We start from the raw sequence: 18,491 nt of genomic DNA on the forward strand, positions 1-18,491 counted from the left end.
TGTCCTTAATCCCATTTTTCTCACTTGAGAATGAAGGACTATGTTGTGTTCTAAAAGAGTGAGTGATGAGAAAAAATATAATCTTTGTCATTTTTGTAGTGCTAACCACTAGTTTTGGATCTGAATATAACCTTTCAAGAGAGTTTGGTGTTTGCCTTCCCAAGCAACCATTGCAGGTGATGGGGCCCTGCCCTCCTGGAGATGGCTGAACACCTGCCTGCCCATAGGAAGCAGGGAATTAATGCCTTGTTTTTCTCTGCTTGTGTGCATGGCTTTTCCTTTCCCCATTAAACTGTGTCTATCTCAAACCCATGACTTTTCTAGCTTTTATGCTTCCAATTCTCTCCCCAGTCCTGTTGGTGAGGGAATGACTGAGTGGTGCTTGATTGCTGGCTGGGCTTAAACCACAACGTCAAGTGATGTAATTATTTGTCAAACTGAACTATTACATATCCTTAAACTGTACACTGAAAATACAATGTTTGGCCTTAAAAGTGTCTTTAAATCCTAGCCATTAACCATTGCTGTTGGAATTCTTGTACAGGCAATGTCTTGAGCACTGCTGCCCTTCACACACATTTTCTGGCACTGCAATAAACTAGCACTTTACTTAAGAGTTACAACAACCAACATATCTGACTACAGCTACATTACTGCAGCAGCTTCTGAAATGTCCATGCAAAAAGGGTCATAAAAGCTATTTAGCAGTATTATTGCAGCTGATAGTGAGGTTCACTGATTCTGGACATCACACCAACACACGCTTAGATGTGTTACCTGATAAACAAGACACAAAGAGAGGGGGAGAAAAAAGGGGTGGGTGCTTTGCTCAGAGAGGTGAAGCGTGCTGCTCAAACTCATGGTGTAAATCAGTGGCAGAAACAAGAATAATTCTCAGATCTCTGGAGCCTTTCACCACTGGACCACTGAGTGTTAAAGATTGAGATCTGACCCCATGGCATACTGCAAGACAGATAAAAGGAAGCTTTGCTTTTGTGGGTTTGTGATCGACTCCAGCACTGCGGCTATAAATAAAACAGCACTCTCACAGAACAATTATCTTGTTGACATAGGAGTTACAAACTACAGTAATCTGTGTAAGTAATTTTAAGTTTAGTTAGTACAAAGACTAGCTAAATTAAAACAACCAAAAAAATGCCTTTGAGTACTAGTACTGGTTCATTCTGAAAACTATTTACTGAGCAATCCATGAGACGCTGTGCCCTTAAACATAAATACAAGACTTCTTAAATCCTGTCTAATCTAAACAACTAAGCAGACAAGGAGAGGAAAGCAGTGTGATCTCCTGTCCCACTTCTCATTCTGAATGCTGAGCTACAAGAAGTGTGGGAATAAGTCAAGCTCCTAAACCCAAAGCTTTCCCCATCCCTCCCCTCCTTTCAAGAACCCAAGCAGCACCACAAGATGCAAAAACATATTAACTGAATTAATCAACAAAGCTCTAATCCAATGGCTACGGCAGTGGCGTGGCTGCAGCTCCCCCATTCCTGGCTGGATCACTGACCTGGGAAGCGATTGCCAGACTTTCCTACAGCCATGGTGCCTACCAGAAGAGCATCCTGATTTTTCACGATTTCTAGGAAAAGCTGCAGAGTTGTTACCAAACCACTTATCCTAGTGGTTTCAACCCACTGTTTGAGACACTTTTGACATGCCACCCCTTCATACACTATCCACCATTTTGCAGTGGAGTTTTGAGCACTTTTCGAAGTCTTTTTCTGTTAAAAAAAAAAAAAATCAAATTGGAATTGATGTGGCTATCAAAGCAGGTTGTCCTAAAATAACTGGATTTTACATAAAGCCACAGAGTAGTGACACATTAAAATAAATTGGTTTTTGAAAATGAAAATATCATCTTTTTACAAGAATTAACATCTTAATAGAGGGTTTTTTAATTTAATTGATGGTTTAAACCTCCCATCAAACAAAAGCCAGTATCACAACCTTTCACAAGTAACAGGCAAACCTTGAGCAAGACCAAGTTTGGACATTTGGTGTCCAGAACAATGCAAAAATACTTCTTACCACCCTTAGAGTGCTTCATAGCTTTTACAAGGCATTAGAGAACCTCAGTCTGGGCTTCTATGGCTGCTTTTCATTTGATCTCCTAAATCTTGTCACGTATTGGAACAGCTGCATCCTTTCTTTTCTACCTTTTGTGATATATGCTCTTTCGATGACTGACTGCAAACTCTCCTGCAATTCAGTCTTTTCAAGAGAAATATACAGAACATGGAAAAATAACAGTAAGGAAGCAACATAATTTCACAGTATTTTTCATGAAGTGATACATAGCATTCCTTCTCTCCCACATTAAATAATTTCATTTTGGCTACTCTGTAACCTTATGGAATGTTTTGAATGTCAAATGCAATCAAACTTCCCCAAAATCCCCCTTAAGCTCCAAAGAAAAGCCAGAGAAGTAGGAACTGAGGCAAAGCTCTGTTTTTCCCAAGAGTACAAAGTGATTGCAGAGAAGGTATAAAACGGTACTAAATTTCTAAATTAACATAAAAAAGGCTGAGCAAAGAGAATAAGGTCTCTCAGGATTTTTTGTAATACCATCAGCTGCTGTTAATACCTGCTCAAAACTGCTCTGGAGATTAACAACAACAACAAATCAACAAAGAAAACCAAAACCAAACAAAATCAAAAATCCAGAAAACTCCACCAACTGGCATTTTAAACCCGTCCATAAATAATAAATACAAAACAGGTCAAAGTTAGGGTTGCCAGACTCTAAGTCAAAAAAGTTAAGTATATACACCAGATTGCTTCCAGCCACACCCTCATTACTATTTATATATTGTGTTTTTTTACCTTCATGCACATAATCTTACTACTTTCCCAACCCCAGCCTGTCGCTGAAGAAAACAGGAAAGAAATTTTGGCAATGGCACAGGCTATTACACTTAACATTCTAATCCACTGCACCAGAAATGGCAGATTCCAGATACGATGCCAAAACTTAATCTGCCTGAACTATATGCAGCACTTCTAAGATTAAAATATTTCATGACATTTCTTTTGACTGGACCTCATGTTCCTACATTTGGACTCTGCTTTCCACTTTGGATGACATAAATTACAATTATATGGTAAGCTAACAAATTTACATACTCTATGTAAAATGAATAATAAACTCACCTTGAATATTGTGTGCAGTTTCAGCCACAATCAGAATATATTCACAGTCAGAATACAAGAATGATATTAAACTATTAGAGAGCATCCAAAGGAGGGCATCAAAGATGGTGAAGAGCCCTGAGGGGAAGCTGCATGAGGAGCAGCTGAGGTCACTTGGTCTGTTCATCCTGGAGGAGACTGAAGGGGACCTCACTGCAGTTACAGCTTCCTTGTGAGGGGAAGAGGAAGAGCAGACACTGATCTCTTTTTTGGGATGACCAGTGACAGAATCTGAGGAAATGACCTGAAGCTGTGTCAGGAGGGATTTAGGTTGGGTATCAGGAAAAGCTTTTTCACCCAGGGTGGTGAGGGTGGTTGGGCACTGGAACAGGCTCCCCAGGGAAGTGGTCACAGCACCAGCCTGACAGAGCTTGAGAAGTGTTTGGACAATGCTCCCTAGCACAGGGTGTGACTATTGGAGATGTTCTGTGGAGGGCCAGGAGCTGGACTCAATGATCCTTGTGGGACCCTTCTAACTCAGCATATCCTGTGATTCTGTGGTTCTGTTACAGATCACTGGCAGCCCATATATGATGTGAATGAAAAGAGGTGCTAGAACTTTAACATCCACACATCTGGACAGTTGCCAAAGGAGTTATTTGCTAAGCCATCTCAGGTTGTTTTAGGAAAAACATGACCTTGTTCCACTCTACACAAAGCGAGAAAGAATTCAGGACTGACAAGTACAGCCATAAAGCCTCTCCCCACAAGATGATTGCATCAGCTGTGTTTCCCTGGTGTTGGGGATACTGCAGCATTCCAGCATCCAAGCTGTTCAACTCAGTGCACCCTTTTATCTTTATTCTACAACCATAATATGCAGAAGCCTGCTTGTATCTTTTAGAAAAACGTGATTCTCAAGGACTCAGATTTGGAGATTATTTAAAACCCAAAAACATTACGACATAATGTATTATCAGATCTGCAATGAAATAATCACAATCTAGCTAAACTGAGAAGTATGAGGAGAAATTGATTTTGGTTTTACTTCTGTACTGAAAAAAATTAAGTCAACCATATTGTCTCAGGTCCTGAGATTCTGACCCTCTTAATTCTCATTTGAATGACGACTCTTAGAGGCTCAGGATTCACATTCCTATTTTTTGCACATACTTATCCATTTCTGTTCCAAATCACACTTCTGAAAATAGCTGATTTCAGAAAATTAGCTATTCACAGGAGAGCAAAATCCAGAAGGGAAAACAAGAGGACAACGGAATGTGGGTGACCTGTATAGGTAAAATCACAAAAGTGGCACCACATTAGGAGCTGGTTTGCAAGTCATGCACACCTTTGGAAAAGCTGGGACAGCTCACCCTGTCCCAAGTCCCACTGCAATGAAAACAGAAGTCAATTTCCAAACTCAACAAACACTCATTATATTTCCCTTATATTCAACCCTAATTGTGTTTAAACCTATAGTTAAAAAAAAAATTGCCTACAGCTAGGAAAATAAGAACAAGAAGGGCCTCATATGAATCTCCTTTGCCACATTTTTGGCTCTGTCCCATGGTCAACTGACCTACCTTTCTCGTTTCTTCCAAATGCCTTCTATATCACCTGGCTTCATATGGGCTCAGCTGTTTTCATTTGTAATTTTGATTCTTTTCATTCTCTACAATTCATATCAATGACAAAAATGTGGGCAAAATATGTTCCCTGTAACTACCCTCATGCTGCTTATTGGGAAAATATTCAAGCATATAATACACATTTTAAAACTACACTTTTTTCTGTAATCTTCAAGAGAACCACTGGAACTAATCTTACCCCAAAGAAAAGAATAAAGCCTGTGTGAGACCACTTCAGGCTCCACAAATATCAAAGAGAATAAACCAGGAAGTGAAACAGATACAGTATTTGTAATTCCATTATTGAGAGGCAGAGAGGAAAGATTTAAATAATTTATTTTTCTTTTCACGCTGGAAAAAATAAGCATGGCAACAAAGCCCAATTTAAGATATCCTGGCAAATACCAAGACCATTTAGTAAAGTACGGTTATAGCCATGAAACTATAGTGGAGTTAATTTTGTGCCCTTAAAAGCAATTAGTTCTCTAAAATCATTAGCTCTCGCCATTTTAAAGGACCTCTTAGTTAGGCCTATAACCCTGTAACTTGCAAATATAAGGCTTACAGCACAACTCAGTAATTTTGTTTATGCTTGAAGGGAATTGGCAAGCATTCACAGGCAATTTATTACAATATAATCCTTACATTCAGAATAAATTGTAAATGATTTTTTATGAGCATTCCCAAACGAGGAAATTCATGCAGGAATCTAAAGATGTTTTGTAAGGAAACCTCTTTCATTGTCCAAACAAACCACCAACAAAGACCCACTAAGACAAAGCAGACAAAACTGGTCTCAGAGAATCTGGACGAGAGGGAGAGGAGGAAGCGGGAAGGGCTGAGGAGAGCAGCATGAGCAAGGTGGGCCAGCACTCCAGGATTCTGAGGGACACAGGTCTGTTCAGAAGCAAAACATTACAGAGATGCTTAACAGCAAAGGGATAGGAGACAGAGAGGCCTCAAGGATGCAGCAAGGAATGGACCATCTCGGTTTAGTTCAGGCTCAGCATACAGAAAGTGGCATTTGCAAACAGCTTCAAAAGTGGTGGCTGGGATTTCAACTACTGCCAGAGGAGCTAACACACATGCTGCACGTGCCTCTGCACATGAGGCAAACCTGCTCTGAGAAATTCCTTTAATAGGATGCAGACAGGGCGTGCCACAGCAGGAGCAAAGGGCAATGCAGATGTGCCCTGATCCAGCCGTTTCCTCCAGACCCCCTCCCCACAGACCCACAAAGAGGGCAGCAGAGAAGCCCATTCCCACCTCAGCAAAAGAAAAAGAGGCTGAAAAGTGCACCCAGTGGAAATCCTAACTTTTTATCTTTCAGGGCAACCGCTAAAGCTGTGAGTCTCTGCAATGTCTGCTTCCCTACCAAATTCCTTCTTCTAAGCAAATATTCCTGGGAAGTCCCTGTTCCAGGGTTGCAACAGCTGAACTGTCTGCAGAAGAGTACTGCAGACCCATGCCAACCTGTGCCCTGTTACCTATGCTTCTCATCCTATGACCAAGCAAGGAACTCATTAAACAAAACAAAATTGCATTTATAAACTCCTTTCCTCCTCATTTTTCTTGGGTAGTTCTTAAATGTCAGTAGGCAACCAAGCAAGCAGGAGCAGCTGAGGATCACAGATTTTCTCTCTCACCCTCTGTTGCTACATCTGTTTTCTGAACATTAGCAGAAAAGGCATAAAAATGTGTATTTTTTTCATCCAAGGCCTCTGCAAAGATTTGCTGGTACTTGAATGCATAGGTATGTACCTTCACCTACAAATTAAAAATACAGATGTAGAGCTACCAGTCTGAATATACAGATGTGTTCATGTGCAGCCTACCACAGGGTTCACTGCTACCTGTCCACAAGCCATGAGCTCCAGGGCTTGAACACAAAACCAAAATTTCAACGAAAAGGATTTGAAAGAGCTTTTTTTTTGTTCCAGGAAGAAGGGCAGGGGGGGAAGAAGGACATAATAGAAACCAAACAACAGAGGGAAAACAGACATGAAATGAAACCTGGAAATCAAGAAAAAAAAACCCCAAAACATGCAAATTAAATATCCAATCATTTAACAGAAACAACCATTCAAAATTAAAAACAAACTCTAAAATACCCATCTCATATGTATTTTATTATTATTTGACCACAGTTTCACACATGTAGTCCTTGTTTCTCATTTCCACTACCAGCATTCCATTTTTTTGTTCTTTACTCTTAAATGTGATTTTTTTTTTTTGGTGTAAGCAGTCTCCATTCCAGGTGGGAACCTAGGCAGAGCGTGCATGAAAACATAATACAGTCAGGGAAGACTGCTATCATATTTTAAGGCAGCAAGACGGATTGTACAAGTCTGGTCATGAAGAGAAATATGACAGTCACTACTTGCTCTGCAGCTGAAAAGAAAAAGTGCTGCTAGTAAAATGACAAAAAAAGAAAAAGAAAACCAAAAGAGCTCTTACCAACTTTACTTTAAATTACACTCATCAGAGAGGATGCAAATAGAGTCTGCAAGAATTCCGGTATTTCTATATTAAACACAGGTAGTAAAAAAAAAAAATAAAAAAAAAAAAAAATTCTTTGTTTAGACTTGCAAATTATCTAGTTGATATCCCTTAATACAAATTATTTAGGAAAATTCTTTGTTTTCCTCCCTAACCAATATCCCTTTATTTACCAACATCTTAAAAACATGAAATATATTGGTTTCTAAATGAACATGCAGCAGCCTACATGGTTTTTCAGCTGATAATACTTTACATGATCAATGTTCTAAAAAAACATCAGTCTATTTTGAAAGAAATTGATCCGTTATGTGAAACACCATGAATCTGGCTTTTCAACATCATTGCATCAGTAATATTAGCCGTAACTCTCACCTGCATTCCCAAACAAAATACTTCAGTGGAGGGCTAACCGCCAGCAAAAAAATGCAAGTAAAAATGACATTGTACTCTTAACTTTCCCCATGAATCCAGAGGTTCTATCCCCACCTTTAACTCCTTTGCATAAACAGAGCAAAAATAGCACCTATTTGTAATACTAAGTAGCTACAATTACAGATCCCAGTAATAATCAAGGAAAATGAAATACAATACTTCACATATAGCACATTAAACCTGAAGTAAGGCACAATCCATGTGCAGATGCTTCTATAAATACGAATTCATATTTTCTTTTGCCATGTGTACACACACTGTGTACAGAAAAACAAGGGCAATGTTAAAGCACTCATGAGTATTGCTATCCATGACTTTTAGTTACAGGACCAAGCTCCTCATGCTAGACAGCTGTACTTCCCATTATGAGACACATCCACAAATGAATACCATATGTTCTTTTACGATATAATACATACACAGGGAAATAAAAAACATTTGCTGCCTGCAATATTAAGTCATATACGAAAACCCCATTTCAATTAAATTGAAAATAGCATATTATGACAGTGACCGAAGCCTGCAATTTGGGGGAAAGGGCAGGGTGTGGGTGGGTGGAGGAAGGGAAGGCACCCTGAATGGGCCTGACCTTGGTGCACAGAGCAGAGACATTTCCAGGCAGCAAAGGGAACCAGGTGTGGGGCAAAGCAGAGCAGAAGCTGCAGGGCGGCCCAAGAGTCCTTCACTCCCTGTTTCCAGCTGCACTGGCTGACCACTCTGTCCTGTCTTCAGCCCTCATGACACCCCTTCACACTGGGCAACATCCTATGGCTTTCCAACACTGAAGTGAGCATCCATACACCGTAAAAATTAGGGAACCAGTACATAGCAACAGTGAAGGGAGGTGATGAGGGGACTGAACACCTCTGGGCCAGAGGTGAGTGACAAATACATCCTCAGAGCTCAGAAAGGGTGACACAGTTAAGTCCCTTCCTACCAGAGGTATAAAAGTAAACTCCTTTCTAATACCATCTGCACTGAAAATGCACACTTGCAGTCTTAAAATTTTATGTGGATACAAGAAATATTTGATCATATAAGTAGCCAATTCTATCTCAGACGATAAAGAATAATTCCTTTGCCAAAATAAAGCACCTGGACAAAGTCATTTGTAAAGAACTATAAAAGTGCTGACAGACTGACACAGAAATGGAATCACACACTTGTCAGCATTAAAATGGTTTAAAACCTACAATGAAAGTCAACAGAGAAATAGCAGTTGATGTAGAAACTCTGTAACAGGAAATTTACAACACATTTTAACATGAAGATGAAAAGAAGACTTGCAAAGAAGGACAAATGCCCATATGCCTAAATTATACTATTTTCTCAATTCTCAGTTCTCTAAATGCAAAACTCGTGTGTGTACTTTACAGCTTCTGCCACCCTTGCTGAGTGTCTGCACTAGACGTGCACTCTAATCTCCTTCATCTTTGAAGGTCAGGAAGGTCCAGTGAAGAATTTCTGGATACCTTCATTGACTGTGCCCTCTAGGCAACTGACTAAATTTTCCCTTTTTTGTTGCCTCATGGCACCTCACTGGGAAGTAAATCAAAATTATTAGTACAATGCCCTCTCAGAATAAATATGACCTTTACTACCAGTATGTACACTGCTGTTTTAAACAATGACGTAACGAAGCTGCCTCTTCACCAAGAGTGCCAAAGCACTGCTTTGACTCCGGTTTCTCCTTTGTCACACAAGCTTCACTCCTGTGCAAACTCAGAGTGCCCCAGGGGGTGCCCTCAAGCACGACACCTCACCTCACATAAGGCCAACACTTCTCTGTGCAGCCTAAACCCACACCCAACCAACCATATGCCAGACCCTCAGATCTCCCCATCCTTACCAGCAGGCTCCACCAAGTCAGCACAAGCAGTAAGGCAGCCAGCCTGTTGTACATCCAGTCCAATCCAGGGGAAGGGCAAAGGTGTCTCTTTACTAAGAGATTAAATGGGGAATTGCTACCAGGACTCGCAGAGGATCACATGGTAACACTGAGCACAGCCAACTAAATGTACAACTGAATCATGCCACCAGCCCAGCACAAAAGTTAACTCTGTGAGGCCACAGCACAGAACAACTCCTTATTCAGAGATAGTGATGGGTCTACATCCATGGAAACAGCATCAGCTTCACCTCAGCACTGCACCTCCAGCCAATAGCTAGGTTTTCTTCCCCCAGCAGACATCCAAAGTAACACAGTCATTTTTTGAGTAGTTAAGCTACTTCCCAAAAAATATTGCTTAATAATCTTGACACAGTAGAAGACTTGAGTTCCCAGAACCGTACAAAGGACTTGGGATGGACCTTGTAATTAGCTTTTCCTTAATCCCAGTTAATCCCAGAGGTAATTAGTATCCTAATGCATCCTACTGCAAGGCATCCTTTAAGGGAACCACAGTATACAGGGTCACATCTGCCCACTAGCCTGCCATAACTGGATATGCCAGGCACCTTGCCCTTCTTCCAAACTATCAAGCCAGAAAGGCTAGCAGACCCTGGTGCACCTGGCTGAAGGAACATGCAAGACATGGTCCTCATATCTCCTTAACTTTAACAATTTCCTCAGTGTTAAGAAGAGCTCACTCAGGCAGATAAGCAAAATCCTGCCTGTGCAGCAGCAGTAAGTTGGTGACAAACGTGCAAAGCAGATGCTCTGAGAAAGCAAAACCTGTGGCATGAGGTATCCTCCATAATGGAAAAACACAAAGCAATATCCTCTTCCACTCTTAAGGTCACAAGCTTCCTCCTTAAGCAACTAAATGGATATGAATCTCCTGTTAGCAGCCTGGAACAGCTGAACATCCCATGACAACTTACTGTAGTTCCACTCTCACATTCTTCTATTATGGCAGCCAGCTGGAAGCAAACTGGATGACACATGGACTAACAAAGCTTGAAAAGCTTTTGGTGATGGTGGACTTCCTGAGGTAAAAGTGCCAAGCTATTGTTTGACCCAGGCAGACTGCTATCAGTGATGGATACATCGTACAAAGGGATCAGGAAAAAAACCTGGGAAACTCACACTCTACACCTCCAGAGTCAGTGAGGTCAGCTACAGGGCAGCTCACATATCACTAAATTAAAGTCTTTTTGTTGAAGATGACAAGGCATGTTGGTACTTATTTTAAGTAATTTCCTTGTTTAAAGTACTAGCAATGGTTTCTTGTGAGAGCAGCAGCTTGAGATGGGACAAAGGTTCATCTGTGGCTAGCAAACAACAAGGCACACAACCAAAGTAATAGTTAATAATAAAAATCAAAGCTTTAAAATAGTACAATTCCCTTACTAGTTACTGTGCAAAGTATTCATTCTACTTACAAAAGCATCTTAAGCTTTTAGGATATGTTTACCCAAAAAGTTTCAAGTTTCCACCTTAAGTAAAAAAAGTCTAACTTCATACTAGTATTTTGACTCAATTTCACCAGTCTTCAGAGGAATCTTGCTAAAACTTAAAATACAGGCAAGTGACTAAAAGTTCTTAACACCAGACAGAAAATCATTCCATAAGGATGCAAAGACTATACTGGCATAAATGTATCTTTCAATTAAAAAATAAGTAATGCATAAAAAAAAACAACAAAGCAAACCCCCCCCCCAAAAAAAAAAAAAAAAAAAGTACAAAACATGTTTAGCAATTCCAGAGTCCTTCAAAAGTAAGGTAATGTTAACTGAAATAGAAACAGAGAATATTTTCTCATATCAACAGTGTGGTGGTATAATGGAGCAAAAACACAATGGAAAACACAAGTGATGCACAATACAGCTGATCACCACCCACTCAGCAATGCCCAGCCCATGCCTGAGCAATGATCAGCCCCTCCTGGCCAACTCCTTCCAGTTTATATACTGAACATGACACTCTGTGGTACGGAATATCTCTTTGTCCAGTCCAGATCAGCTGTCGTGGCCTTGCTCTCTCCCAGCTTCTTACTCACCTGCTCATTGGCAGAGCACAGGAAACTGAAAAGCCCTTGACTTACAGTAAGCACTGCTGAGCAACAGCTATAACATCAGTGTGTTATTGACATTATTCTCCTACTGATTCTAAAACACAGCACTGTGCCAGCCACTGAGAGGAAAATTAACTCTCTCCCAGCTGAAACCAGGACAGCAGATGTAACCTCCATTCTTCTATTTAATAAGAACAGTATCTCTTCCTAGTGATTTGTGCAAGATAATCGACCTGAAGAAATACTTCTTAAATGTTGAAGTTCCTCTGGATCAAAATTGAATTATATTTTTATGCTTTTTATATTTTTTTATACTTTATACATTTTTATATTTATGTGACAACTTGGAAGGTGAGAAGGAAATAGGGGCTCAAAAAACCTCAGGAGACTAACATAACAGAGCACAATACAAAAGGTACCAACCTCGTCCAGAATCAAAGGCTGTGCACCTGTGTCCACACCCTCCCACACACAGGGAGGAAAAATGAAATCAGAAAGCTAAAGACCAAGGTAGGATGAGGGGCAGGTTTCTCAGCCTAGGCTCAAACTCATATGAACACAGCTACACAGCTGTCTGACGGAGTGATGCTGGTGCTGGGCCACAGTCTGCAGTGCAGTGGAGATATGCCACCACTCAGCACAGCCCAGTAATCTGTTTTCCAGGAGGCAACCCAGCATTCATAATGAAGGAACACTCTTGTTGCTAAAAGATAGCTAAGAGTCTGGTTCCAGGCTCCTATAAACTTTTACACACAAACTGAAATTACAGAACTCCGTTTGAAAAAACTGTCATTTAAGGTTGCATATGCTGGGTGCTTTGTCACCCCACTTCATCTTGTTCCATCCTGTCCCATGCCCCACGTCTCACTGGCACAGCCCTGTGCTGACCAACAGTCTGGCTCCAGATGCATTTTTTCACCCTAGCTAACTAATTTGATCTAAGTTGAGTTAGCAACTTCTGCAAAATCATACAACCAAAACTCAATTTATGCCTAATCTGAATGCCAGAGATTAAGTTTACACATATATTTGAAATAAAGAGAAATTTTAACAAGCTATACTGAGGTCTGTGTTTACTGAGATTGATATCAAATAGTTCTGCAAACAGACATAAGCAAAAATATGTAAGTTAATGTTTTCTTTATATTCCCGAATACAGGATGGCAAACCTTTCTGAAATGATCTCTTCAAAAACTCAAGCAAGACCAAAAAACCCTAAACACTGTGACAAATCACATGATTTTTAATACCATACATCTTCATAAGCAGTTTTCTAATTTCAAGTCCAAAGTGCCAAATAACAGCTTTCACAGCATGAAGCTCATCACTTCCCATAAACTTTCATAAGCAGCACCTACTTACTAGAAGAAAAAAAAAAAAAGATTCTGTGTTAGTTTGTCCTTGTATGTGCCATTCACAGTAAGGAGTTCAAACAAATACATTCCTTTTCTTAGCTTTCACCTCAAAGGAAAACAAGCATCACACTGTAAATACCCTTTTCAGAAAAGGGAAGATAGGTGCTGGAGAGATGTTTGGATATTTTTATTAGTACATAATATTATAAATTATTTATATTTGTAAAATGTCCTGGATATTTAATATCTTAGTCTTTTTTACTCTCGAACCAGAAAATATTACTGAAGTTCAAAGTTAGGTTGTGTTTCCTCTGGGAAATCATGCAAGCTATTCTGATTATACTTCTCATTCCCAGTACTGTTTTCATGCACTACCTTGGGCACTAAGAAACCAAAGCAATCTCTCTAGTGCAAAGTTCAGAGCAAAGAAAGGTGTGTTTAAACAAAGCACAGATCAGCAAGCTTTTAAGAGCTTATCAGTGGATGACCAACCATAATTTAGAAAATGCATTTTTATTTACCTCATTAGAGTCTGTGCGAATCCAAGCTGGGCTTTTGTTTCTTTCGGTGAGGCAGGATGCACGTGACACGTGCAGCCAAGGAGGGAACGCAGGTTAGCAGCAGCTCTGCAGGAGGAGGGCAGGTGCTCCCTCCAGTGCAACGCACCTGGATTCCAAGGATCTGTTCTCACATCACAGCCTGCCTTTTGCAGGTAAAGACCATGCACATGACTGAACCACTGAACAGCATGAGTCAGGACTAAATGAGCTTATAACATTTTTTTTATCTAGTGCCAATAGCAGCAGATTCAAAATGCCATTAGTCTTACTCAAAAACAAATTTAACAATTCTGCTCATCAAAGAGAAAGAACCTAGAGAAACAATTAACTATTCCACTATGCCACACTTATAACGCTGGAGTTCAGATTTACACAGCTCTTCTGGCACTTTGTTGACCAGTTCCATTCCAGTTTTGCATACAGTCTACATGTTTATAACAGCACATCTAGTAATATATTGCATTATGCTCAGTATCATCCAGATTTGTACACACTCAAGCAAAAAAGAGAAAGCCCATAATCAAAATATACAAAAGGCCTTTATGTTTCCCATTCCTAATAGTTAGACAACCATGACATCTCATACTCTGTATGTTATTAAAATAAAAAAGCAAGCCTGTACAGAGGCCCTGATTTCCCTCTTTTGTGATATGTCACTCTATTGATTGAGCAGAGTTACTCTTGTTTGTATCTATTTAAGGGTCTGTCTGACACAAAATAGAACTCAATAGATTGTTTGCCCTGCTAGTGAAGGACATTAAATCAAATCCACACCCACAACATAAAATAATCTAAGTCACCTACAGAACTGGGCTTGTTGAAATAACGTTTTATCATCCTGACAGCTGCTGAATGGATGTCTAAGTGCAAGAAACAGTGACCATGTTTGCACAATGAGGACTGCACTGGAAGAGCTTCAACAGATCCAGGGCGCAAAAATGATATGCAAATTGAATGCACCAAGATTCTTAGAAAAACAAGATGACATGACTGCAGTACACACAATTGGCTAAAGTGGTAATCTGCAGCAAGGAGGTGATTTTACCTGTATTGGTGACACTCACGAGACTGACACTGAAGTACTGCATGTAATTCCTGCTGGGGGTGAAGGAGAAGCAAAATAGGAGGGCAAATATAAAGATGGGTGCTAAAATGACGAAGAAAAGTGTCACGAAAAAGATTTTCAGACTGAAGAAACAAAGTCTCAAAGAGAATCATTTGCTCAACCCATCAAGAAAAAAATGAGTGGAAAGCTGACCACAGGTAACAGGCACTAGGAAGGCTTTTTAATGTGTGGCAAGACATAGCAAGAACCAAATGCAGGAGCAAGATAAATTCAAAGCAGAAATAAGTGCAAACTGGAAGATGGGGAACCCCATGAAGCAGGAATCCAGAATCAAGGAAGCAGGAAATGTTGGGATACCACATTTTGCTGTCAGTAGATCAAGTTACTGGGATTAATACATCAGTAACCAAGCAACACATTAAGGGTCTGCCATATAGTCCATACTTATACATGCATGAAGTACAAAAGACACAAAAGCAATTCTAAATAAAGCAACTTCATGCCTTGTTGCCTGTCAGCTCTACCTGAAGATGTTGGTAAGCATTGGACAATGAATTTTGTTCAAAGTAGCAGGCAAACCCAAGGCAGGAAAGATTTTTCTAATGCATTCAGATGAAGACTGTGCTCATGCAAAACCTGTAGCAGACAAAAAGATTTTGGTTGTTTTGTAAAGTCAGCTGTAGTGGGATAGATCTTTGCTTTGCAGATAGTTTTTTCTGCTTTTATAGAAGCAAGGCAACACGTGGAAGGTACTGTGCTGAGCTATCCATATACTAGCATCATGAAAGGTTACAGGGATTAGGAACAATAATTGCTGTGATGACAGGGGCAGGGACCTGGAATCCCTTCTGTACAAGCAGATTACAAATGAAATGGCAGGATGCTCTGCCAACTTTAGGCAGTTGTGAGTAATCAGCTTGTGAGTTTGCTGCTTGTACATCCCTCACAATACTTTACTCCTTACTGGTTTTCAATTCCAAGAGTGAGTCACTGGTAGAAAAAGAAGGGGAAAGGAATGAAAACTTTTCTCTGAAATAAAGGAGATGGAAAATGGCCTTGGAAAAAGGCACGATTTTGTGCTTACTACTACATTTCTTCTTGGCTTAAGATACCAACTATTAAGACTTCAGATTAAACTGAGCAAACATTTGAACAAAGGATCAGGCAGATTATTCCAGTAAGGAAAGAATAAACTCCACTTGCATGGTTGATCTGTAATGTCTATTATGGTCAATGTTCGAAAAAAGCATATCTTGTGGGCAATTCACAGCAGAAGTCTGTTATTTCTCCATGCTCAAAGGACATCTGTAATTAGAGTTTCTTACTAAGAGATCAAACGGCAAATGAGTGATTTAGACCACAGCTGTCTGTAGAAAACGCCAAATATTTTATGTCTCTTGCTTGTCCACAAAGTTGAATGCATGCTACCACTACTAAGTCTGTAAAGCCCATATTTACAAAGACATAAAATTAAATACTTTCGTTTATGCAGATTTATACACTAACCCACAAAAAGGGGCACTTCTCTACAACAAACGCAACCCAACTGAGCCTGCCTGGTTTCACTGCCACACAGACCCAAGCTTCAGCTGGTATCTCCAGAGCCAGGTGGATTCAGTAACAAAAAAGCAGGATGGTAAAGCTCAAGGGCTGCAGGCCCTGAATAGCAGGTGCCACTCGAAAGAGGAGACCTGAGGTGGCAGCAATCTCTTTTACAACACTCTTTTCCAGAACTGGCCTGGGGTTTAGTTCCATCTCAGGGAAACTCAGCTCACTCATTGTTCTCATTTTGCAGTGAGCATCAGCAAACCAAATGCAAGATTTTAAAAAGTTATAGAAGGGAGAGGGTATAGAACCACAGAGCCTCTGAGGCGGAGCAGCCATGTCCCTAGGCTCTGTGAAACATTGGAGTCTTTCTTAAATTATCAGCAATACAAAGATTTACAAGCTCTTCGGAAATATATGAAGTTAAACAGGCACTGGCTTGCAAAGCTTCCAAACTGAAACTGGTCTTCCACAGTAAGTTAATGCAGTGCACTGAAGTGGCAGCAGAAGTGCACATGCTGGTGAGCAAGCAGGTGACTCACTGGAAACCGATACAGGGAGGCTGCCACATGACAAGCTGGTGTAGCACAGGAGACAACATGAACAGCAGCATCCCAAATAGGAGACAGGCATGGAGAGGAAAGCAACTGTACCTCCAGTGGCCAGCACCTTCAGAATCATTTATCTATTACTCTGTTTGCAATTTAGGCTTGGCTCTTGAAAATGCTATGCAGCAGAAGTTTATTTGCCTCATGCACTGGTGTGTTGGTGCAGTTCAGTTACTTCTGCATGCACACTGCATGCATTCACTTCTATAAATCTATTCCTCATGCACTAAATACCCCAGGCTTGGTCTCAGCCTTATAATCACATTCAAAACACACTTTTACATACATATGTTTGAACACACACACACACACACACACACTCTCACTTTTCAGGACAGAAATAGTCGTGTAGAAGACTCTCTGGATGGCATTTGATTCCTGAGGGTAAGCCCACACAGCCATATGAGGAGAATGTTACCTAAAACACCTACAAGTGGCTGGCAAGTATGACACAGGACTTGTGGTGCTTTCTGCCAAAGTAGATGGGGTAAAATTCCCGAGGAACCTAAATGGCACTGCACACCTATGCTTACAGGTTTGGTGTTTTCATGTACAAGAGTAACACACACTCAGTCACTGAAACAGTTTTGGACTGAAACCTATCTGATTCGCTCTTGGTTTCCCCAGCCCATATAATAACAAACAGTTACATAGAAAGACAGAAATTACTTAAAATTTTGTGCATGGATATCATGAAGAAAATGAGATTACACCAAAATGCAAGTAGCTTGATAGTCAAGAGGGCATTACTGAATCTAACAGGTTAAAACTTGAAAGTAAGTGAATTTAGGCAATATGGAAAAGAGAGCTGTTATTAAAATTGAATTTGATATGGTGTACCCTGCATTTTTGATTTCTCCAAGAAAGTTTTACACTTAATAAATATTAATAAATATTTAGGTAGACCACAGAAATCACCCATAACTAATTATCTACACCATATAGATGTTACATTACAGCAAAATAAACTTCTATAGCAAAATAAACTGCTACATTACAGCAGAATAAACTTCTCTATGGCAAAGACAGTAGCTCTGATGCTATTTTATGCATCACTGCTGTTATGGCAAAATTCCTAAACTGACAAACTTGGAAGTAATCACACTGACATTTTAGCCTACTGAACCAATGGTAAGGTAAGCCTTTGCAAAGAAAGTATTTCACAGACTTATTGTGCCTTTAAAGGGCCAAAAAAAGCCCAGAATAGACAAGTAGCTCAACAATCTATTAGACCAGTAAAATGTTAAGTCTTATGAAGCAAAAGTTCTCATATGCCTGAAGGAAAAAAAATGGGTAGGAAGAATAGCTCTTTCTTTCCTACGATGTCACTTTTTTTGGAGCACAGCCAACATATCGCTTTTTCCAGGAGGCACCAGTGTCATGCTTCCCTCCAAAGATAAAGCAGTTTCTAACATGCACTGTTTTAAATGCTTACGAAAAAAATAATTCAACATAGTTTCTCGAATAATCTTTCCAAAACGGCTGCTTCATTACAGCTGGTACCGTATTACATCGGCTTCCTAATATTCTGATCCCTGGTAAAATTTACAGAGTTTTCAAATTAGTAGCAAGATGTACTAACCTAGATATTGAAAGTTGTTCTAATTTTTTTTATTTTTTTAAAAGGCAAAATAAGCTCAATTTCACATCAGCAGCAAAATACAAAATCTGGACTGCAGAACTGGTCCA

At 40.0% G+C, this 18,491-nt stretch overlaps 1 protein-coding gene across 3 annotated transcripts in view; it reads right to left on the reverse strand.

Moving 5' to 3' along the window:
* Positions 1–18,491, reverse strand: part of ARHGAP18 (Rho GTPase activating protein 18) — a 92,531-nt gene that overhangs the window by 44,506 nt on the left and 29,534 nt on the right. The window lies entirely within an intron of this gene.

The sequence above is a fragment of the Onychostruthus taczanowskii genome, unplaced genomic scaffold, assembly GCF_017590055.1.
Source record: "Onychostruthus taczanowskii isolate IOZ18803 unplaced genomic scaffold, ASM1759005v1 scaffold8, whole genome shotgun sequence".
Classification (NCBI taxonomy): domain Eukaryota; kingdom Metazoa; phylum Chordata; class Aves; order Passeriformes; family Passeridae; genus Onychostruthus; species Onychostruthus taczanowskii.